Source organism: Mytilus californianus, unplaced genomic scaffold (genome assembly GCF_021869535.1).
Source record: "Mytilus californianus isolate M0D057914Y unplaced genomic scaffold, xbMytCali1.0.p SCAF_14, whole genome shotgun sequence".
Classification (NCBI taxonomy): Eukaryota; Metazoa; Mollusca; class Bivalvia; order Mytilida; family Mytilidae; genus Mytilus; species Mytilus californianus.
Genome location: NW_026262626.1, coordinates 36,187,311 through 36,209,445, shown reverse-complemented (window position 1 = coordinate 36,209,445; position 22,135 = coordinate 36,187,311). Strand labels below are relative to the sequence as shown.

The window sequence follows — 22,135 nt, the reverse complement described above, 5'->3', positions numbered from 1 at the left end:
TTTTTTTGTAGATTTGCGTGGTGCTTTTGACTCTGTTTGGCATAATGGCCTGTTCTAAAATTGATAAATGATGGTGTTGGCGTGAAATTTTATACTACTTTGAAAAATATGTATAGCTTATCCCATTCTGCACTGAAGATTGGTAATGAACACTCTTTGTGTTTTCCAATTATAAGAGGTGTAAGACAAGGGGACAGTTTAAGTCCTAATTTGTTTAATTATTATATTAATGATTTACATTCAATTTTTGATGAAACTTGTAACCCTCCAGTTCTTGATACTTCAAGTATCCAAACTCTCAGTTACGCAGATGATTTAGTGTTACTGTCTGAGACACACCAGGGGCTTCAAAATGCGTTAGACAAACTAAATAAATATTGCATTAAATGGCAGTTGAGTGTAAATACAAACAAGACTTAAATTCTAGTTTTTCAGAATATTTATAAACGGTTCCAACCCCTCTTGTTTAATGATAAATTTTTGACTGAAGTTAAGGACTTTTAATTTCTAGGGAATATTATTATATATAGGAGAAATTTTACAAAAACTACTGAAGAGCTGTCTAAAAAAGGTATTAGAGTTTTATTTTTATTGAGAAAATATATGTCCAATTTTAATTTTGTTCCAACTAATTTGTCATGTAAATTATTTGATACTCTTATAAGACCTATTTTGACATACAACTCTGAAATTTGGTTTATGGATAATTTTCAGTCAGCTTTTAGGGCATCTAATAGAGCTGCTGTAAATAATACTTTTTGTGATACTCTTACATTAGCAGAAAAATATCCTTTTGAGAAGTTTCATTCTAAATTTTGTAAACAGTAATAGGACTGAAAAGTCTGACAGCCACTACATAGGTGCTAGATCAGAATTAGGTAGATTTTCTTTGGACTCTTATATAAAAACTCAAACACTCATGTATTTTTATAGATAAAACTGTAATGATATTAATCCCCTGGTTAAAGAATCTCTACAAACAAACATAAATTTACATTCCGCAGGAATTTATTCTTGGTACTCATTTGCAGATAAAATTTTTAAAGATATAAAAATAAACCCAGAAAATTACTCTCATATTAATGTACCTTTTAAACAATCAAAAAACGTGTTAAAATGTAATATTAAAAAGTGTGTTTTAGAGGAATATGAAAAAAACTACTTTAAATAAACTTTCAAAATTGGATTCCTCATCCAAACTTTGTCTCTATGGGAAATTAAAAACTAATTGTCAGTCTGAGGAATATTTAAATTGCAATAATTTTATACATAGGCAGTTTCTCTCAAAATTTAGACTTAGTGATCATTCCCTAGGCATTGAATTGGGAAGGTACAGAAACATTCCAAGAGCACAAAGATGATGTAAAAAATGTGGAGTCCTAGATGACGAATTTCATTTCTTTTTGTATTGTGACATTAACATATCATTGCGTTCTAATTTTTTTGCTTATCTAAAAGACTATGTACCATTATTTCAACATCTTGATGCATTTAATAAACTAAAACACATTCTAAACCCCATCCCTGAACTTTTTTGTCATATTGGAGTCTTTATTAAGCAGTCTTTAGAACTGAGGGGGTCAGACCCATGTCAGACAAGCTTCTGATTGTGTTTTTTACAAAAATTTATAATTGAACTCAAAAAATATGTTCTATTATATTGTATTGTATTACATTGTATTGCATTGTATTTAAAATGTATAATTGTTTGTTTGTTTGTATTGCTTGACCCTTATGGGTGTAATTTTGCAATAAAGATTATTAGTAACTTATTCAGAAATCTCGTAAGTTACCAATAATTAACAGCTCTATGCGCCTATGCTCTAAATAAGCCAGGCATCTCGTCAGTAACTCTAACAGTTCTATGTTCCTAAACTCTTAGTCAGGTATATTATCAGTAATTCTAACACCTGTACATCTTTATGAGCCTATACTCTTAGTTAAGCATATCTTCGTAATTGTAATAGCTCTATGTACCTATACTCTTAGTCAGGCATATTATCACTAGCTCTGATAACTCTATGCGACTATACTATTAGTCAGGCATATCATCAGTAAATTAGAAAACTTACAATTAGAGGCCGTTAGAATTGTAAACGATCTACCAATTTTCACTAAAACTGAAACCTTGTACTCTGAGTTTGGCTGGGGATCTCCGTTCGAAAGAAGAAGAAGAAAACTACAAATTATTTTAAAAATGTATCAAAAACAGGCACCAGAGTACCTATGTAATCTTGTTCCTCCATGTGTACAAAGTAAAACAATCAATCCGTTGCGAAATGGTCATGCTATTATTGTTCCATTTTGTAGACTTTTCCTTACTACTGAATCGTTTATTCCCTCTACAATACGTGAATGGAATAAGCTTAATCAAGCCCTGTTCATTGATAATTTTCTCATAGTTTAAGAATGAAGCGGAACATCGCAATTGAGTTAAAATAATATTCAGTTTCCTCGGACCGTACAAATAATACGTTTCAACTTTACTTAGGAGATTATTGTTTTTCAATTCTTTCTAAAATTTGGATATAGATAGAAAATGAAAGGATATGGAGTAAATGAACATGGGACAAAATCGCACACAATACATAGAAAACAGACCTTTTTCGAGCTAATATTATAAAAGATCCTTCTTGTCAATGTGGGTCAGATATTGAGGATGTCATCATTACTTTTTCGTTTCATGTAGGGAAAATTTACTCAATAATCTTAATTGGCTTTCCGAAAACTTTGTTTTAGATACTAATCTATTAATTTGCAGAAACTTAGAACTTTCGAATGAACAACATATCCGGATTTTTCAAACATGTTCAAAATTTCATCAAAAGGTCAAAAAGATTTATTTTACCTTCATAAAGCGTTATTGATACTGACACGGAACATCATCATCATCGACATCATCATCAACACCTACATCAACAGAATTATATTACTTTTCAATATTCCCTTCTTTTTTTCTGTTCTCTTCATTTTTTTACCTATAGCTCGTATTAATATATTCTATAACCTGTTTGCCTTACTTGCATGTTCATTGTATTATTATTGTATACATTTATATTGTATTATTATTGTATACATTTATATTGTATAATTATTGTATACATTTATATTGTATTATTATTGTATACATTTATATTGTATTATTATTGTATACATTTATATTGTAGTATTATTGTATACATTTATATTGTATTATTGAGAAGTCTTCATAAGTATGATTTACTTATGTCTAATCCATTTTGCTTTAATTTAGGAAATAACAAATGTTTAAGCTATCATCAGTAACACTAACAGCTCTATGCGACTATACTCTTAGTCAGGCATATCTTTGTAGTTATAACAGCTCTGTGCGACTATATTCTTAGTCAGGCATATCGTCGCAATTTTAACAGCTCTATGCGACTATACTTTTAGTCAGGCATATCATCAGTAACGCTAACACCTCTATGCGACTATACTCTTAGTCAGACATATTATCAGTAACACTAACAGCTCTATGCGACTATACTCTTAGACAAGCATATCGTCGTACTTCTAACAAGCCCTTTGCTTCTATACTCTTAGTCAGGCATATCACCAGTAACACTAACAGCTCTATGCACCTATACTCTTAGTCAGGCATTTTATCAGTAACTCTGATAGCATTATGCACCTATACTTTTAGTCAGGCATAATATCGGTAACTCTAACAGCTTTATGCGCCTATACTTTTTGTAAAGCATATATTCGTACTTCTTTCAGCTCTATGTGCCTATACTCCTAGTCAAACATATCATTAGTAATTCTAACAGTTATTTACGCCTATAAGTTAAGTCATCTAGTCAGAAACTGTAGCAGTTCAATATGTTTGATCTAAAAGTCATCTAGTCAGTTACTGTAGCAGTTTTATGTGATTGCTCTAGACAAAATACTACTCAGTTACTGTAGCAGTTTTATGTGATTGCTCTAGACAAAATACTACTCAGTTACTGTAGCAGTTTTATGTGATTGCTGTAGACAAAATACTACTCAGTTACTGTAGCAGTTTTATGTGATTGCTGTAGACAAAATACTACTCAGTTACTGTAGCAGTTTTATGTGATTGCTCTAGACAAAATACTACTCAGTTACTGTAGCAGTTTTATGTGATTGCTGTAGACAAAATACTACTCAGTTACTGTAGCAGTTTTATGTGATTGCTGTAGACAAAATACTACTCAGTTACTGTAGCAGTTTTATGTGATTGTTGTAGACAAAATACTACTCAGTTACTGTAGCAGTTTTATGTGATTGCTCTAGACAAAATACTACTCAGTTACTGTAGCAGTTTTATGTGATTGCTCTAGACAAAATACTACTCAGTTACTGTAGCAGTTTTATGTGATTGCTCTAGAAAAATACTACTCAGTTACTGTAGCAGTTTTATGTGATTGCTCTAGACAAAATACTACTCAGTTACTGTAGCGGTTCTATGTTTTTTTTTTCTCTCTAGTTAAGGCACCTAGTAAACAACTGTAGCAGTTTAATTTTTTTTCTCTAGTTTAGTCATCTGGTCAATAACTGACTCTAGTTGTTTAATGTGTTTGTTCTATCTAAGGCATCTAGTCAGTAACAGTAGATTATTTATGTTTTTACTCATATTAAGTCATCTAGTCAGTAATTGTAGAGTTTTGTGCTTTTGCTCTAGTTAAGTCATCTAGTCAGTCATATCATCAGTAACACTAACAGCTCTATGCTCCAGTCTTTATAGTTTGCTATGCGGTATGGGCTTTGCTCATTGTTGAAGGCCTTACGGTGACCTACAGGTGTTAATTTCTGTGTCATTTAGTCTCTTGTGTAGAGTTGTCTCATTGGCAATCACACCGCATCATCCTATTTTTATAGTCAGTATATGTAGCAGTTCTTAGGTTTTTTTCTAGTTTAGGCATCTAGTCACTAACTGAAGAAATCAATGTATTTACTCTAATCAAGACATCATGTCAGTAATTGAAGTATATAGAGTTTTAAAATATACTTGGTCTAAGTCTCGTGTCCCATCAGTAACTGAAGCATTTCTGTGTGTCTGTTCTAGGATAGCATAAAGTAAAACATATAAAATATAACGAACCCTAAGGGAAAATTCAAAACGGTAAGTCCTTAATAAAATGGCAAAATCAAAAGCTCAATCACATCTAACGAATGAAAAACAATTGTCAAATTCCTGCTTGGCACAGGCATTTCATTATGTAGAAAATGATGGATTAAACCTGGTTTTATAGCTAGCTAAAAGTATGCCTTCATCACTTAACGTAGTTCTAAATCAGGTATCTCGTCAGTACTGTAAAAGTTCTAAATCAGGAATTCCGTCAGTACTGTAGAAGTTCTAAACCAGGTAGCTCATCAGTACTGTAGAAGTTCTAAACCAGGTATCTTGTCAGTACTGTAGAAGTTCTAAATCAGGTATCTCGTCAGTACTGTAGCAGTTATAAATCAGTTATCCCGTCAGTACTGTAGAAGTTCTAAATCAGTTATCCCGTCAGTACTGTAGAAGTTCTAAATCAGTTATCCCGTCAGTACTGTAGAAGTTCTAAATCAGTTATCCCGTCAGTACTGTAGAAGTTCTAAATCAGTTATCCCGTCAGCACTGTAGAAGTTCTAAATCAGGCATCTCGTCAGTACTGTGGAAGTTCTAAATAAGTTATCCCGTCAGTACTGTTGAGGTTCTAAACCAGGTATCTCGTCAGTACTGTAGAAGTTCTAAATCAGTTATCCCGTCAGTACTGTTGAAGTTCTAACCCAGGTATCTCATCAGTACTGTAGAAGTTCTAAATCAGTTATCCCGTCAGAACTGTTAAAGTTCTAAATCAGGTATCTAATCAGTACTGTAGAAGTTCTAAATCAGGTATCTCGTCAGTACTGTAGAAGTTCTACATATAAGTTATCCAGTCAGTATTGTTTAAGTTCTAAATCGATATCTCGGCAGTACTGTAGAAGTTCTAAATCAGGTATCTCGTCAGTACTGTAGAAGTTCTAAATCAGTTATCCCGTCAGTACTGTAGAAGTTCTAAATCAGTAATCCCGTCAGTACTGTAGAAGTTCTAAATCAGTTATTCCGTCAGTACTGTGGAAGTTCTAAACAAGTTATCTCGTCATAACTGTAGAAGTTCTTAATCAGGTATCTCGTAAGTACTGTAGAAGTTCTAAATCAGTTATCCCGCCAGTACTGTTGAAGTTCTAAACCAGGTATCTCGTCAGTACTGTAGAAGATCTAAATCATTTAACCCGTCAGTACTGTAGAAGTTCTAAATTAGGTTTCTCGTCATCAGTACTGTAGAAGTTCTAAATCAGTTATCCCGTCAGTACTGTAGAAGTTCTAAATCAGTTATCCCGTCAGTACTATAGAAGTTCTCAATCAGTAATCCTGTCAGTACTGTAGAAGTTCTAAATCAGTTATTCCGTCAGTACTGTAGAAGTTCTAAACCAGGTATCTCGTTATTACTGTAGAAGTCCTAAATCAGGTATCTCGTCAGTACTGTAGAAGTTCTAAATCAGTTATCCCGTCAGTACTGTTGAAGTTCTAAACCAGGTATCTCATCAGTACTGTAGAAGATCTAAATCAGTTATCCCATCAGTACTGTAGAAGTTCTAAATCAGGTTTCTCGTCAGTACTGTAGAAGTTCTAAATCAGTTATCCCGTCAGTACTGTAGAAGTTCTAAATCAGTTATCCCGTCAGTACTTTAGAAGTTCTATATCAGTTATCCCGTCAGTACTGTAGAAGTGTTAAATCAGTTATCCCGTCAGTACTGTGGAAGTTCTAAACAAGTTATCTCGTCATAACTGTAGAAGTTCTAAATCAGGTATCTCGTCAGTACTGTAGAAGTTCTAAATCAGTTATCCCGTCAGTACTGTTGAAGTTCTAACCCAGGTATCTCATCAGTACTGTAGAAGTTCTAAATCATTTATCCCGTCAGAACTGTTAAAGTTCTAAATCAGGTATCTCATCAGTACTGTAGAAGTTCTAAATTAGGTATCTCGTCAGTACTGTAGAAGTTCTACATAACTTATCCAGTCAGTACTGTTTAAGTTCTAAATCGATATCTCATCAGTACTGTAGAAGTTCTAAATCATTTATCCCGTCAGAACTGTTAAAGTTCTAAATCAGGTATCTCATCAGTACTGTAGAAGTTCTAAATCAGGTATCTCGTCAGTACTGTAGAAGTTCTACATAAGTTATCCAGTCAGTACTGTTTAAGTTCTAAATCGATATCTCGGCAGTACTGTAGAAGTTCTAAATCAGGTATCTCGTCAGTACTGTAGAAGTTCTAAATCAGTTATCCCGTCAGTACTGTAGAAGTTCTAAATCAGTAATCCCGTCAGTACTGTAGAAGTTCTAAATCAGTTATTCCGTCAGTACTGTAGAAGTTCTAAACCAGTTATCTCGTCATTACTGTAGAAGTTCTAAATCAGGTATCTCGTAAGTACTGTAGAAGTTCTAAATCAGTTATCCCGCCAGTACTGTAGAAGTTCTAAACCAGGTATCTCGTCAGTACTGTAGAAGATCTAAATCATTTAACCAGTCAGTACTGTAGAAGTTCTAAATCAGGTTTCTCGTCAGTACTGTAGAAGTTCTAAATCAGTTATCCCGTCAGTACTGTAGAAGTTCTAAATCAGTTATCCCGTCAGTACTATAGAAGTTCTCAATCAGTAATCCCGTCAGTACTGTAGAAGTTCTAAATCAGTTATTCCGACAGTACTGTAGAAGTTCTAAACCAGGTATCTCGTCATTACTGTAGAAGTTCTAAATCAGGTATCTCGTCAGTACTGTAGAAGTTCTAAATCAGTTATCCCGTCAGTACTGTTGAAGTTCTAAACCAGGTATCTCGTCAGTACTGTAGAAGATCTAAATCAGTTATCCCGTCAGTACTGTAGAAGTTCTAAATCAGGTTTCTCGTCAGTACTGTAGAAGTTCTAAATCAGTTATCCCGTCAGTACTGTAGAAGTTCTAAATCAGTTATCCCGTCAGTACTTTAGAAGTTCTATATCAGTTATCCCGTCAGTACTGTAGAAGTGTTAAATCAGTTATCCCGTCAGTACTGTAGAAGTTCTAAATCAGTTATCCTGTCAGTACTGTAGAAGTTCTAAATCAGTTATCCCGTCATTACTGTAGAAGTTCTAAATCAGGTATCTTGTCAGTACTGTAGAAGTTCTAAATCAGTTATCCCGTCAGTACTGTAGAAGTTCTAAATCAGGTATCTCGTCAGTACTGTAGAAGTTCTAAACCAGGTATCTTGTCAGTACTGTTGAAGTTCTAACCCAGGTATCTCATCAGCACTGTAGAAGTTCTAAACCAGGTATCTTGTCAGTACTGTAGAAGTTCTAAATCAGGTATCTCTTCAGTACTGTAGAAGTTCTAAATCAGTTATCCCGTCAGTACTGTAGAAGTTCTAAATCAGTTATCCCGTCAGTACTGTAGAAGTTCTGAATCAGTTATCCCGTTAGTACTGTAGAAGTTCTAAATCAGTTATTCCGTTAGTACTGTAGAAGTTCTAAATCAGTTATCCCGTCAGTACTGTAGAAGTTCTAAATCAGGCATCTCGTCAGTACTGTGGAAATTCTAAATCAGTTATCCCGTCAGTACTGTTGAGGTTCTAAACCAGGTATCGCGTCAGTACTGTAGAAGTTCTAAATCAGTTATCCCGTCAGTACTGTTGAAGTTCTAACCCAGGTATCTCATCAGTACTGTAGAAGTTCTAAATCAGTTATCCCGTCAGTACTGTTGAAGTTCTAAATCAGGTATCAGTACTGTAGAAGTTCTAAATCAGTTATCCCGTCAGTACTGTAGAAGTTCTAAATCAGTTATCCCGTCATTTCTGTAGAAGTTCTAAATCAGTTATTCCGTCAGTACTGCAGAAGTGTTAAATCAGTTATCCCGTCAGTACTGTAGAAGTTCTCAATCAGTTATCCTGTCAGTACTGTAGAAGTTCTAAATCAGTTATCCCGTCATTACTGTAGAAGTTCTAAATCAGGTATTTCGTCAGTACTGTAGAAGTTCTAAATCAGTTATCCCGTGAGTACTGTAGAAGTTCTAAATCAGGTATCTCGTTAGTACTGTAGAAGTTCTTAACCAGGTATCTTGTCAGTACTGTAGAAGTTCTAAATCAGGTATATCGTCAGTACTGTTGAAGTTCTAAATCAGGTATCTCCTCAGTACTGTAGAAGTTCTAAACCAGGTATCTTTTCAGTACTGTAGAAGTTCTAAATCAGGTATATCGTCAGTACTGTTGACGTTCTAAATCAGTTATCCCGTCAGTACTGTAGAAGTTCTAAATCAGGTATCTTGTCAGTACTGTTGAAGTTCTAAATCAGGTATCTCGTCAGTACTGTAGAAGTTCTAAATCAGGTATCCCGTCGGTACTGTTGAAGTTCTAAATCAGGTATCTCTTCAGTACTGTAGAAGTTCTAAATCAGGTATCTCGTCAGTTCTGAAGAAGTTCTAAATCAGGTATCTTGTCAGTACTGTTGAAGTTCTAAACCAGGTATCTCTTCAGTACTGTAGAAGTTCTAGATCAGGTATCTCGTCAGTACTGTAGAAGTTCTAAATCAGGTATCCCGTCGGTACTGTTGAAGTTCTATATCAGTTATCCCGTCAGTACTGTAGAAGTGTTAAATCAGTTATCCTGTCAGTACTGTGGAAGTTCTAAACAAGTTATCTCGTCATAACTGTAGAAGTTCTAAATCAGGTATCTCGTCAGTACTGTAGAAGTTCTAAATCAGTTATCCCGTCAGTACTGTTGAAGTTCTAACCCAGGTATCTCATCAGTACTGTAGAAGTTCTAAATCATTTATCCCGTCAGAACTGTTAAAGTTCTAAATCAGGTATCTCATCAGTACTGTAGAAGTTCTAAATCAGGTATCTCGTCAGTACTGTAGAAGTTCTACATAAGTTATCCAGTCAGTACTGTTTAAGTTCTAAATCGATATCTCATCAGTACTGTAGAAGTTCTAAATCATTTATCCCGTCAGAACTGTTAAAGTTCTAAATCAGGTATCTCATCAGTACTGTAGAAGTTCTAAATCAGGTATCTCGTCAGTACTGTAGAAGTTCTACATAAGTTATCCAGTCAGTACTGTTTAAGTTCTAAATCGATATCTCGGCAGTACTGTAGAAGTTCTAAATCAGGTATCTCGTCAGTACTGTAGAAGTTCTAAATCAGTTATCCCGTCAGTACTGTAGAAGTTCTAAATCAGTAATCCCGTCAGTACTGTAGAAGTTCTAAATCAGTTATTCCGTCAGTACTGTAGAAGTTCTAAACCAGTTATCTCGTCATTACTGTAGAAGTTCTAAATCAGGTATCTCGTAAGTACTGTAGAAGTTCTAAATCAGTTATCCCGCCAGTACTGTTGAAGTTCTAAACCAGGTATCTCGTCAGTACTGTAGAAGATCTAAATCATTTAACCAGTCAGTACTGTAGAAGTTCTAAATCAGGTTTCTCGTCAGTACTGTAGAAGTTCTAAATCAGTTATCCCGTCAGTACTGTAGAAGTTCTAAATCAGTTATCCCGTCAGTACTATAGAAGTTCTCAATCAGTAATCCCGTCAGTACTGTAGAAGTTCTAAATCAGTTATTCCGACAGTACTGTAGAAGTTCTAAACCAGGTATCTCGTCATTACTGTAGAAGTTCTAAATCAGGTATCTCGTCAGTACTGTAGAAGTTCTAAATCAGTTATCCCGTCAGTACTGTTGAAGTTCTAAACCAGGTATCTCGTCAGTACTGTAGAAGATCTAAATCAGTTATCCCGTCAGTACTGTAGAAGTTCTAAATCAGGTTTCTCGTCAGTACTGTAGAAGTTCTAAATCAGTTATCCCGTCAGTACTGTAGAAGTTCTAAATCAGTTATCCCGTCAGTACTTTAGAAGTTCTATATCAGTTATCCCGTCAGTACTGTAGAAGTGTTAAATCAGTTATCCCGTCAGTACTGTAGAAGTTCTAAATCAGTTATCCTGTCAGTACTGTAGAAGTTCTAAATCAGTTATCCCGTCATTACTGTAGAAGTTCTAAATCAGGTATCTTGTCAGTACTGTAGAAGTTCTAAATCAGTTATCCCGTCAGTACTGTAGAAGTTCTAAATCAGGTATCTCGTCAGTACTGTAGAAGTTCTAAACCAGGTATCTTGTCAGTACTGTTGAAGTTCTAACCCAGGTATCTCATCAGCACTGTAGAAGTTCTAAACCAGGTATCTTGTCAGTACTGTAGAAGTTCTAAATCAGGTATCTCTTCAGTACTGTAGAAGTTCTAAATCAGTTATCCCGTCAGTACTGTAGAAGTTCTAAATCAGTTATCCCGTCAGTACTGTAGAAGTTCTGAATCAGTTATCCCGTTAGTACTGTAGAAGTTCTAAATCAGTTATTCCGTTAGTACTGTAGAAGTTCTAAATCAGTTATCCCGTCAGTACTGTAGAAGTTCTAAATCAGGCATCTCGTCAGTACTGTGGAAATTCTAAATCAGTTATCCCGTCAGTACTGTTGAGGTTCTAAACCAGGTATCGCGTCAGTACTGTAGAAGTTCTAAATCAGTTATCCCGTCAGTACTGTTGAAGTTCTAACCCAGGTATCTCATCAGTACTGTAGAAGTTCTAAATCAGTTATCCCGTCAGTACTGTTGAAGTTCTAAATCAGGTATCAGTACTGTAGAAGTTCTAAATCAGTTATCCCGTCAGTACTGTAGAAGTTCTAAATCAGTTATCCCGTCATTTCTGTAGAAGTTCTAAATCAGTTATTCCGTCAGTACTGCAGAAGTGTTAAATCAGTTATCCCGTCAGTACTGTAGAAGTTCTCAATCAGTTATCCTGTCAGTACTGTAGAAGTTCTAAATCAGTTATCCCGTCATTACTGTAGAAGTTCTAAATCAGGTATTTCGTCAGTACTGTAGAAGTTCTAAATCAGTTATCCCGTGAGTACTGTAGAAGTTCTAAATCAGGTATCTCGTTAGTACTGTAGAAGTTCTAAACCAGGTATCTTGTCAGTACTGTAGAAGTTCTAAATCAGGTATATCGTCAGTACTGTTGAAGTTCTAAATCAGGTATCTCCTCAGTACTGTAGAAGTTCTAAACCAGGTATCTTTTCAGTACTGTAGAAGTTCTAAATCAGGTATATCGTCAGTACTGTTGACGTTCTAAATCAGTTATCCCGTCAGTACTGTAGAAGTTCTAAATCAGGTATCTTGTCAGTACTGTTGAAGTTCTAAATCAGGTATCTCGTCAGTACTGTAGAAGTTCTAAATCAGGTATCCCGTCGGTACTGTTGAAGTTCTAAATCAGGTATCTCTTCAGTACTGTAGAAGTTCTAAATCAGGTATCTCGTCAGTTCTGAAGAAGTTCTAAATCAGGTATCTTGTCAGTACTGTTGAAGTTCTAAACCAGGTATCTCTTCAGTACTGTAGAAGTTCTAGATCAGGTATCTCGTCAGTACTGTAGAAGTTCTAAATGCACTCTGTAAGTGAGGTAACTCATCACCAATTGTTGCAGTGTTATTTGTCTACTTAAAGACATACATCTCGTTAGTGAATGTGGCACTTTCATTTGCTTCTTCTGATCTAATTTATCGTCTGTAACTTAAACAGCTGAATGTGTTTTGTTGAAGTCAGGTATGTCGTCAGTCCTTGTAACAGATGTTTGTGTCTGATCTAAGTCAGGTATATCGTCAGTCCTTTAAACAGGTTTTTGTGTCTGATATAAGTCAGGTAAGTCGTCAGTCCTTGTATCAGGTTTTTGTGTCTGATCTAAGTCAGGTATGTCGTCAGTCCTTGTAACAGATGTTTGTGTCTGATCTAAGTCAGGTATGTCGTCAGTCCTTGTAACAGATGTTTGTGTCTGATCTAAGTCAGGTATGTCGTCAGTCCTTGTAACAGGTTTTTGTGTCAGATCTAAGTTAGGTATGTCGTCAGTCCTTGTAACAGATTTTTGTGTCTGATCTAAGTCAGGTATATCGTCAGTCCTTGTAACAGGTTTTTGTGTATGATCTAAGTCAGGTATGTCGTCAGTCCTTGTAACAGGTTTTTGTGTCTGATCTAAGTCAGGTATATCGTCAGTCCTTTTAACAGGTTTTTGTGACTGATCTAAGTCAGGTATGTCGTCAGTCCTTGTAACAGATTTATGTGTCTAATAAAGTCAGGTATGTCGTCAGTCCTTGTAACAGGTTTTTGTGTCTCATCTAAGTCAGGCATGTCGTCAGTCCTTGTAACAGGTTTTTGTGTCTTATCTAAGTCAGGTATGTCGTCAGTCTTTGAAACAGATCTTTGTGTCTGATCTAAGTCAGGTATGTTGTCAGTCCTTGTAACATATTTTTGTGTCTGATTTAAGTCAGGTATGTCGTTAGTCCTTGTAACAGGGTTTTGTGTTTGATCTGAGTCAGGTACGTAATCAGTCCTTGACGGAGATCCCAGGATTTCCTTCAATGATTTCTTATTTAGGTCTTCTGTTCGCCTTATCTTTTATAATTATTGTAATATAAATAAGAAGATGTGGTATGAGTGCCAATGAGACAACTCTCCATTCAAGTCACAACGTATACAAAGTTAACAATTATAGGTCAAAGTACGGCCTTCAACACGGAGCCTTGGCTCACACTGAACAGCAAGCTATAAAGGGTGCAAGACCATTTACAATGTTAAAATCTATCATCAAAACCGTACCAAAGTTTTCGGGGATGTTCATCTTAATTATCTTAATTAAGGTCGGGCAAAATCTATCAAAGTCCTAAGTTAAGTTTAGTGCGAAGGACAAACTTTTATTGAACGCTTTGATCGCTTATTCACCTTTTTCTCGTTTTGTGTTTTTTTTCAAAGGGGCGATTATTTCAAGAATTCATTATGTTATTATATTGAACATAAGTTAAACAATATGGATTACTTTTCAAATCTTGTTCTTGTACATTGTTGTGTGTTATTGACAAAAATAGTTTGCTTTTAATTAAAGATGAAAATAATGTGTTTGCCATTCATTCTCCAAAACACACAAACATACATACACACACACACACACACACACACACACACACAAATCAAACGATGAATAATCGGTACTTTTACCTGACTTACAAGAAAACAAAATATAAATTTTCAATATGAAACCCTTTTTTCTCTCAGAAAAATGTGTGTTTGTTTATTCTACATTGGCTAGATGTATAGGGGAGGGTTGTGATCTCACAAAACATGATAAACCCCGCCACATTTTTGCGCCTGTCCCAAGTCAGGAGCCTCTGGCCTTTGTTAGTCTTGTATGTTGTTTTTTTTAAATTTAGTACAATTATACGTTTCGGAAATTAGAGTGACGTCCATTTTCACTGAACTAGTTCACATTTTTGTTTATGGGCCAGCAGAAACCCGCATCCGGGTGCGGAATTTTCTCGCTGTGTTGAAGACCCATTGGTGAATTCTGTTTTCTGCTCTTTGGTCGAGTTGTTGTCTCTTTGACACATTCCCTATTTCCGTTCTCAATTTTATCAATTTTATAAAGCTACTGTACTACTGAGTATGATAGATACAGACTGTAAACATTCGTTGTAAATTGGTCATTACGCCCTGGTCGATTAAATGTAACACCTATTTAATATTAGATTAAAATCAAGTCAATGCCTTAAGTATGTGTGTCAATATAAATACAATGTATCACCAGTTATTCATGAAATTAAAAATATATGACCTACAAAAGCTGGACTATCATTATGTCAAGATCTTAATCAACATCTTTGTTTCCGTAAAAAGATAAAAACAATCATACATGCTGTCAATTTGTGTTCATGCGGTCAACTTTTATTAACACTACAAACCCACGATTGTTATTTCATATACCTTTTAAATCTACCCAATGACCTTTCCATTGATAAAATAGTATGATGTGGTTTGCTCTTTACATCTTTGTATAACACTGTTTAAATGTTATAATTGAAGAACCGTGTGATTTTGAACATGTGACCCGTTTTTCTTCTTATCTTTTTTTTCGTTTTTGGTCAACAAAGGCACTGCCGGGAATCTGTCACAAAAAGAACATGTGAATTGGTGAAGTTGAATGTGGAGTATTTTTATTCTCACATACCCGACAACCCATAAAAATCCGGTCATTTAGTTTTTTTATATTGAATCTTGTTTGGGAATTGAATACTTCTTTTAATACTTTTTATTGGGGTTTATAAAAGCGTTGACCACTGAACATTTTGTATGTGTGCACGTTTCTTTTTATTATCTATTCAATTGCAATAACAAACATTTAATTCTTGTAATTACATTTTCAAGCTATAACAGCTATAACAGGAAAGCAAGTTAAATCAGGTCATTGTTTTAACGTTGTCATGTTGAGTTTAAACATATCTTATTGTTTATTCAGAAACATAACAAACAGATGAGACACAAGTTTTACAACTTAGTCAGTGGCAGATCCAGGGGGGGGTTCCGGAGGTTGAAACCCCCCTTTTTTTGACGATCAAGGCATTTGAATGGGGACATATAATTGAACCCCCACCCCCCCCCCCCTCCTTTATTCTAGGTTGGAACCCCCCCCCCCCCTTTTTTTTAAGTGGCTGGATCTGCCCCTGTTAGTAATGTCTTCTCCAGTTGTCATGGAGAGCATCAGCAGTCATTGATTTTGCATTTTATTGGGAAATAAAATGTGAATTTTGGAACCATTGACATTTGAATTTTTATCAGCAAAGTAAAATTGAGAATGGTGATGGGGAATGTGTCAAAGAGGCAACACCCAGACCAAAGAGCAGAAAACAGCCGAAGGCCACCAATGGGTCTTCAACACAGCGAGAAAATCCCGCACCCTGAGGCGGGCTTCAGTTGGCCCCTAAACAAAAATGTGTACTAGTTCGGCAAAAAGACTTGTTCTGATTGGCTACCAGGACAGCACATTTTTTCTTACAAATTTTGGTCTTGGGAGTTTGAAAAAATTGTATTTCTTTTAAATAAACGGGTTATTTACATTATCATCCTAAATATGCATGATAAATTCGAAATTACTCTTACGCATCTTTAGATATTTTCGAATTCAAACAAAACGATTTCAACATCTCAGTCATTAACAATTACATTATTAAATAAGGAGGTATAATAACCGATGATAGTATCCAGTAGAAACCAAATGACGTAGATTCTAGTACCTATAGGTAACGGCAAAACCCATACTGTTCAGTCGGCTATAAAAGGTTACGACATAACAAAATGTAAAACAATTCAAAAGAAAAAATCAACGGCCAAATTCATAACAAAACAATAAACGAAAAACAAATATGACAGACAGCAGTCAATAAAAACATTGAACCAGGCTCCTGAATTGGGCGATGTACATATGTAATGTAGCAGGATTAAACAAGCTCGTGAACACTCAGCTCTCCTTATAACATGGGATAGTGGTGTAACAGCATAACATATGAACAAACTGTAAAAAAATCATTTGGAAGTGGCTTGACTCATCAAATCGACACGAAGTAAAACAAAAAACAACATCAGAACGACAAAAGACACGGAGTGCAGACCTAAGAGTCTCAGCCATTGCAGTTACTGAAATCTAGTTCAAATACGACAACAACTAATAAATAAATCATGTTCTCCAAGACTAAAGTATCAATCAGTACAAATCCAACTGACTACATAGACGTTCAAACAAAAATTTATGACTGCACGTATTCTCCGTGACATCATTAAAACAATGCATTATGGATTGATTCTATGGTTATAGCCCCAAAATAATGTAATTAAAAGAATTCAGTGCCCCTTTTTTTAATTCTAACAGGTGCGTACATACAAAACGCTTTTGCACTCAAATAAAAATACAAAAAGACAATTGATTTTAAACAACATTTTAAATGAACTATATGACCGGATTCTAATAGGTGTTCGGGTAAGTGAAAATAAGAATACGCCACTTACAACATTAATAAAACACAAGTTATTATTACTGATCGCCGGCGGAGCCTTTTTAACTCAAATGACCACAAAAAAAAATGATAACATAAACATCACACGGTACTCAAATAAAAAATTTCAACAAATACAAAAACAGGTGTAATACAAAAGAGCAAACCACAACAAACGATAGGATTGAGTACCTTTTATCAATGGAAATGTAATTGGATAGACTTAAAGATATACAACATTGTACAAAGATAGTCGGTTAGTAGTTTAGATAAAAGTTTACAACATTGAAAACAATTTAATTGTCGTATCAAAATTACAATTCTTTCATAAATTAGTTCCTGTTATTCGAACAATTGTCGAGACGTCTTTTCAAAATTACAGTTTTTTTTTATTTTTTCATTAATTTGTTCCTTTTATCAGTGAGACCAAACTGCAAACTAATTATCTCGAAAAATTCACAAGAAACAACCCTTTATAGGTAAGTTAATACTTTGTCATGTCTAATGGAGGCCAGGGGTTTAAAAGTTCATAAAATATGACCAACTATTGTCTGACCAATTTAGAATATACAAGTATTCACACATTCGAGTGAAATTACAAACATTTATTTTGTATTTGAAATTTAAAAAATAACTAAATATATAATGCTATATATGTTCTGTTTAGACTACTTATAATTCTACATCCTGTCGATACTTTTAACTTATATTTTGGCATTGAACAATGTCATGCATTTACAAACTATAAGTTTATGTTGTCTTTAATATAAATCCGTTGGATGTGTACTGATTGGTACTTAACTGGGAGATCGTAGTTAAGATTAAGTTACAATTGACTCTGAACTAACTGCGAGTACTCATATCGATGCTGCGTGTTTAATTTCATGTTAGTTGCTTTTTGTGCTTCGTACCGATCTATTCTATTGATTAAAGCTTTTGCAACTAATTTTCGAATGTCACGCCACTGTCTCAGGTTAGGGGAGGATTGAGCGCTCACAAACATGTACCCCGACACGTTCTTTATATGTCTGTCTCAAGTTTGGAGACTGTAATTTCGTGGTTATAGATATCGTTGGTTCGTGTCCGTCATATTTGTTTCTTCAAAAATTGTATGGTTATAAATTATACCGTTAGTTTTGTTGTTTGAATTGTTTCACATTTATCATGTCGGGCTTTTCATAGCTGCTATACGGTATGGGTTTTAATCATGGACCCTTATATTGTTACCTGAAGAACTAAGGTAATTGTATACAGGAAATATTTAGGAATAAGTGTTAAAAAGGCACATAAGCATATAATTTCAAATAATGTTATACCGAACAAAATTACTGTGATTCAAGAAATTTAAAGCCTTTAAATGTCTGCGCCTGTTGTTAGAAATTTAATCCTATATAATTTAAGAAAGATAGTTTATCGTTACAACAGACAATTCAAGAACTGGTTTAATTTTGGTGAGGTTCTAAAAACAGAAGTTCGATGCCACTGTTGGTTGGTGTTATCCCCGAGGGAAAAATTCAATAATTAGCCCAGTAAGTCAGTACACCTGTGCAGACATGAAATATAATTTTCCGTAAATAAATTATTAATAAAACATCATTTTTTTTTAAATACTAAGTATTTGCCAACCTCTTGCATAGAGGGCATTTACCTCATTGGCACAACTTATGGGGAATTTTGGTTTTCAGTACTATTTAGCCGAATCATTGATTTAGCCTTCCTATTGGTTTTTTTTCGGGTGTCACTGGTGAGTCTTATGTAGACGACCACTCCTGGCCCAGTGGGGTACATAATAGTAAGTCTGCTAAATTTGATGAGATTTTTATATATAAAAGTCAAAACAATTAACCTACCAATATAAAAGAAAAGATGTAGTATGATTGCCAAATGAGACAACTATTCCCCAAAGTTCAAATGAAGTGGATGTAAGCAATTATAGGCAACCGTACCTCCGACCATGAGAAAATCCCATACCGTATAGTCGGCTATAAAAGGTCCCGACATGAAAAATATGAAACAATTCAATTGAGAAAACTAACGGCCTAATTTATAACAAAACAATTTACGAAAAACAAATATGACAGACATGAACCAACGATAACCACTGAACTACAGGCTCCTGACTTGGGACAGGCACATAAAGAATGTGGCGGGGTTAAACATGTATATTTTTGATTAGTTTATGTGGAAGAGAAGTGATAAAGGTATAAGAATCGTTACTATCAACAAAGTTAACAACATGATAAATAGAAGTAAGCTATTTACAGGGCTTTTATTTCACATTTTAACCAAACGGAATAAGAACAGAAATTATATCATACTAGAACTTAGATTTAAATAATCTGAGTCTTAAATGTCGGCCACGCAATGATCTATTTTTTATCATTAGTGTATAAAAAATAAATGGTAGCGCCTGAGGCTCACGTCGTTAATGTTCATTCATGTCTTTCAAATTTGGCACTTCTTTGAAAACTGAAAAACGAAACTATATATATATATTGTTTTGGTTTTTAAATCATGTTAAACATTTTCAAAATGAACAATGAAGCTGGTGTTTGATATAAACACGATATAATTATTTGTCAGTTATATTACTTTTGAATTATTTAAAGGGACATCATTAGCTACGAGTTAGACACAAATTTGAATACGATTCTATTTGTTTCAAGTATCAATAAAAGCGGAATGTTGAAAAAATATTTCGTTATTAGTAGTTAGTTTGGCCCAAATTTGTCAAAATAATCTCAAAAACATAACTGATGTATTATTGACTTGCAAGTGAATAATTCTATCTCATGTGAATCCGTATTCATGTAAACATCAATTTAACCCCTTATCTAGAGATACGTTACGCATGTAATAAGCGTGCTTAGCTATTAAAAGGAAAAGAATGTCAACATTGAAAGTAAAACAAAGGTGAATCATTTCGATGATTAACCTATAACATGAAATCAAACAGACCTAGAACAATCCAATTGTACGTGATCGCTATCTATCTATTTATGTTTATATTTATGTTTATATCGAGTCCATGCATTGTTAATTGTTTATTTTAGACTTTTTGTAATTTGGATATACGTTTTAGTATGTTATACATCAAATATGAGAATTGGAGTCAAATCGGTGAACATGAATTCGACAGCTATTGCCCCTTTAAGACATGTTTAAGGAAGAAAATAGCTATTACAGGAAAGGCAACATGAAAACAAATTGAAACAACTTAATATAATTTTTTGGATGCGCCAGTCTTTTAAAATTGAACGTTCGTCTGTCCCTATGAATGTAGCAAGTAACCATGGTATCCATGTGCGCATTGTGAAGAATCTAAAATTGTGAATGCTATAGAGGGTGATCTTCATTTGTCCTTAAATAGCCATATAAGCATTGAATAGTATTGATTAACTTCCAAGGTTTTAACATTTCTGAAGAGTCCATATTCTTAATTAAAACTGTGTTTAAAACATTTTCAATATTATTCACCATTTAATATTTTCACTGGCAATGGGTACACTCTGCATTTTCAATATTATTCACCATTTAATATTTTCATTTGCAATGGGTACACTCTGCCGTTAATCCACCAAAGTATCACTAGCCGAACAGTTTTGAACTCCATTACTGACAAAACAAAAGATATTTTCTTATCATATTTGTATTTAAGATTAGGGAATTAGCCCCCGAGCCCCAAACCAAACCAATCCCCCCTCCCCCATTCATATCTCCGACTCTTTAAATTAACGATCCTTTAGTGAATTTGACAAAAACAAAATCATGTTATTTTTTAATAATCATTTAAATTAGTTAGATTAATCAGACATTCTTTTTTAAATGACAGAAACACAAAAACAGTAAAAATACGTTTTCTATACGTATACATACCGTTTTTCGGTTGCTCAAAAATAATATGTATTTGATCAAATTTTAAAGGCACTTCTCCTTGTAGGTCATAGTCTCATATATTTCTACATTTATGTTTATTAACCCGATGTTGCGCAGTGCTTATAAAAAGTTTTAAGGTAGATAGGAAAGAAGGAAACAGAACTATTATTTTTTCTTCTAAGCAGTAAGCAGTATGCACATTCTACCTTACCAGTATATATGAATGTTCATTTATATTGTATAATTTGTTTTTTGTATTTTGTACTTGTCAAAAATTAATTGCAATTTGTTTAAAGTTAATATGGTAATAAAATTTGATTTTAATTTATATGATTATAAGACCCTGCTCAACTGGTTTTTTTTTTTTTTTTTTTTTTTTTTTTTTTTTTTTTTTTGCGAACGACCATGAATAAATCATTGGAAAGTATAATCAATGCTTAATGATTTTTACTTCAATTTTCAAAAAAATACCATTTTGTAGGAAATATAATTTATTGAAAATTGTTTTCTGCTCTATAACCAATATCAAATATTTCATGCATATTCAGGACGAAAATTGGTACACATGAGACTATATACTAGTATTTATTCCATTTATGGTTTTTTGTTACTATTTTGTTTGAATAGCTCAACTTGTCAGTGTACAGTGGGTTTTCCTTATTTGAAACTACCCCGAAGGTAATGATTTGTGATTATATTCTAATATTCTATTAAAATCCATTCATGCCAACTTCAAATCATATACATGATATACAAATAAAAAGTTTAGAGTTGATGGGACAGGTTTAACGTTGTATGTAACCTTCAGAACACGGTAAATGTGAAGTATTGTTATTTGTGTAATTCTCTCAGTAATTTCAGTGACGATGGAATGGATAATACCAATTGACTTCTACCTGAAATAATTTAATTCTTTAGGGAGGGTAAAACTATTTCAGAATTAACGCTATCGTGTGTCAGTCTAATCGCGGAGATTCGTTTTAACTATTTTATGGTTTGATTTCTTCCACAGTGCCTTATTCATGACCATCAGAACGAAGCCTATTCCATGTTCGGTGGAACTTTGCATCATATTAATAATAACCATAATAAAAGCATTCGAAAATGAATTAAAAAAAACAAATGAGAAATTATAACAAACATAAAATTTGTGTCGTTTTCACTTAACAAAATCCCACAAAATCAAAAGAATTCAACCCTGATGTAAATGTATGCTATTGCAAAGCACTCCATAGCTTTTTAGAAAGGTTAAGCTTGTATGAACTTTGATTAGCATACATAATGATTAATAGGTGGAAGCAGTGACCGAACGTGTGGACACAGTGGACAGAACAAATCATATGTTGCGACGGACCAAAGCAGGCACAAACTTAAGGCGTCTCTGCGCTT

The 22,135-nt window shown here is 34.1% G+C and overlaps 1 protein-coding gene across 2 annotated transcripts in view; it reads right to left on the bottom strand.

Annotated features, from left to right (window-relative positions):
* The window catches only part of LOC127724635 (E3 ubiquitin-protein ligase rnf213-alpha-like), a 1,011,139-nt gene that overhangs the window by 727,738 nt on the left and 261,266 nt on the right, over window positions 1-22,135 (bottom strand). The window lies entirely within an intron of this gene.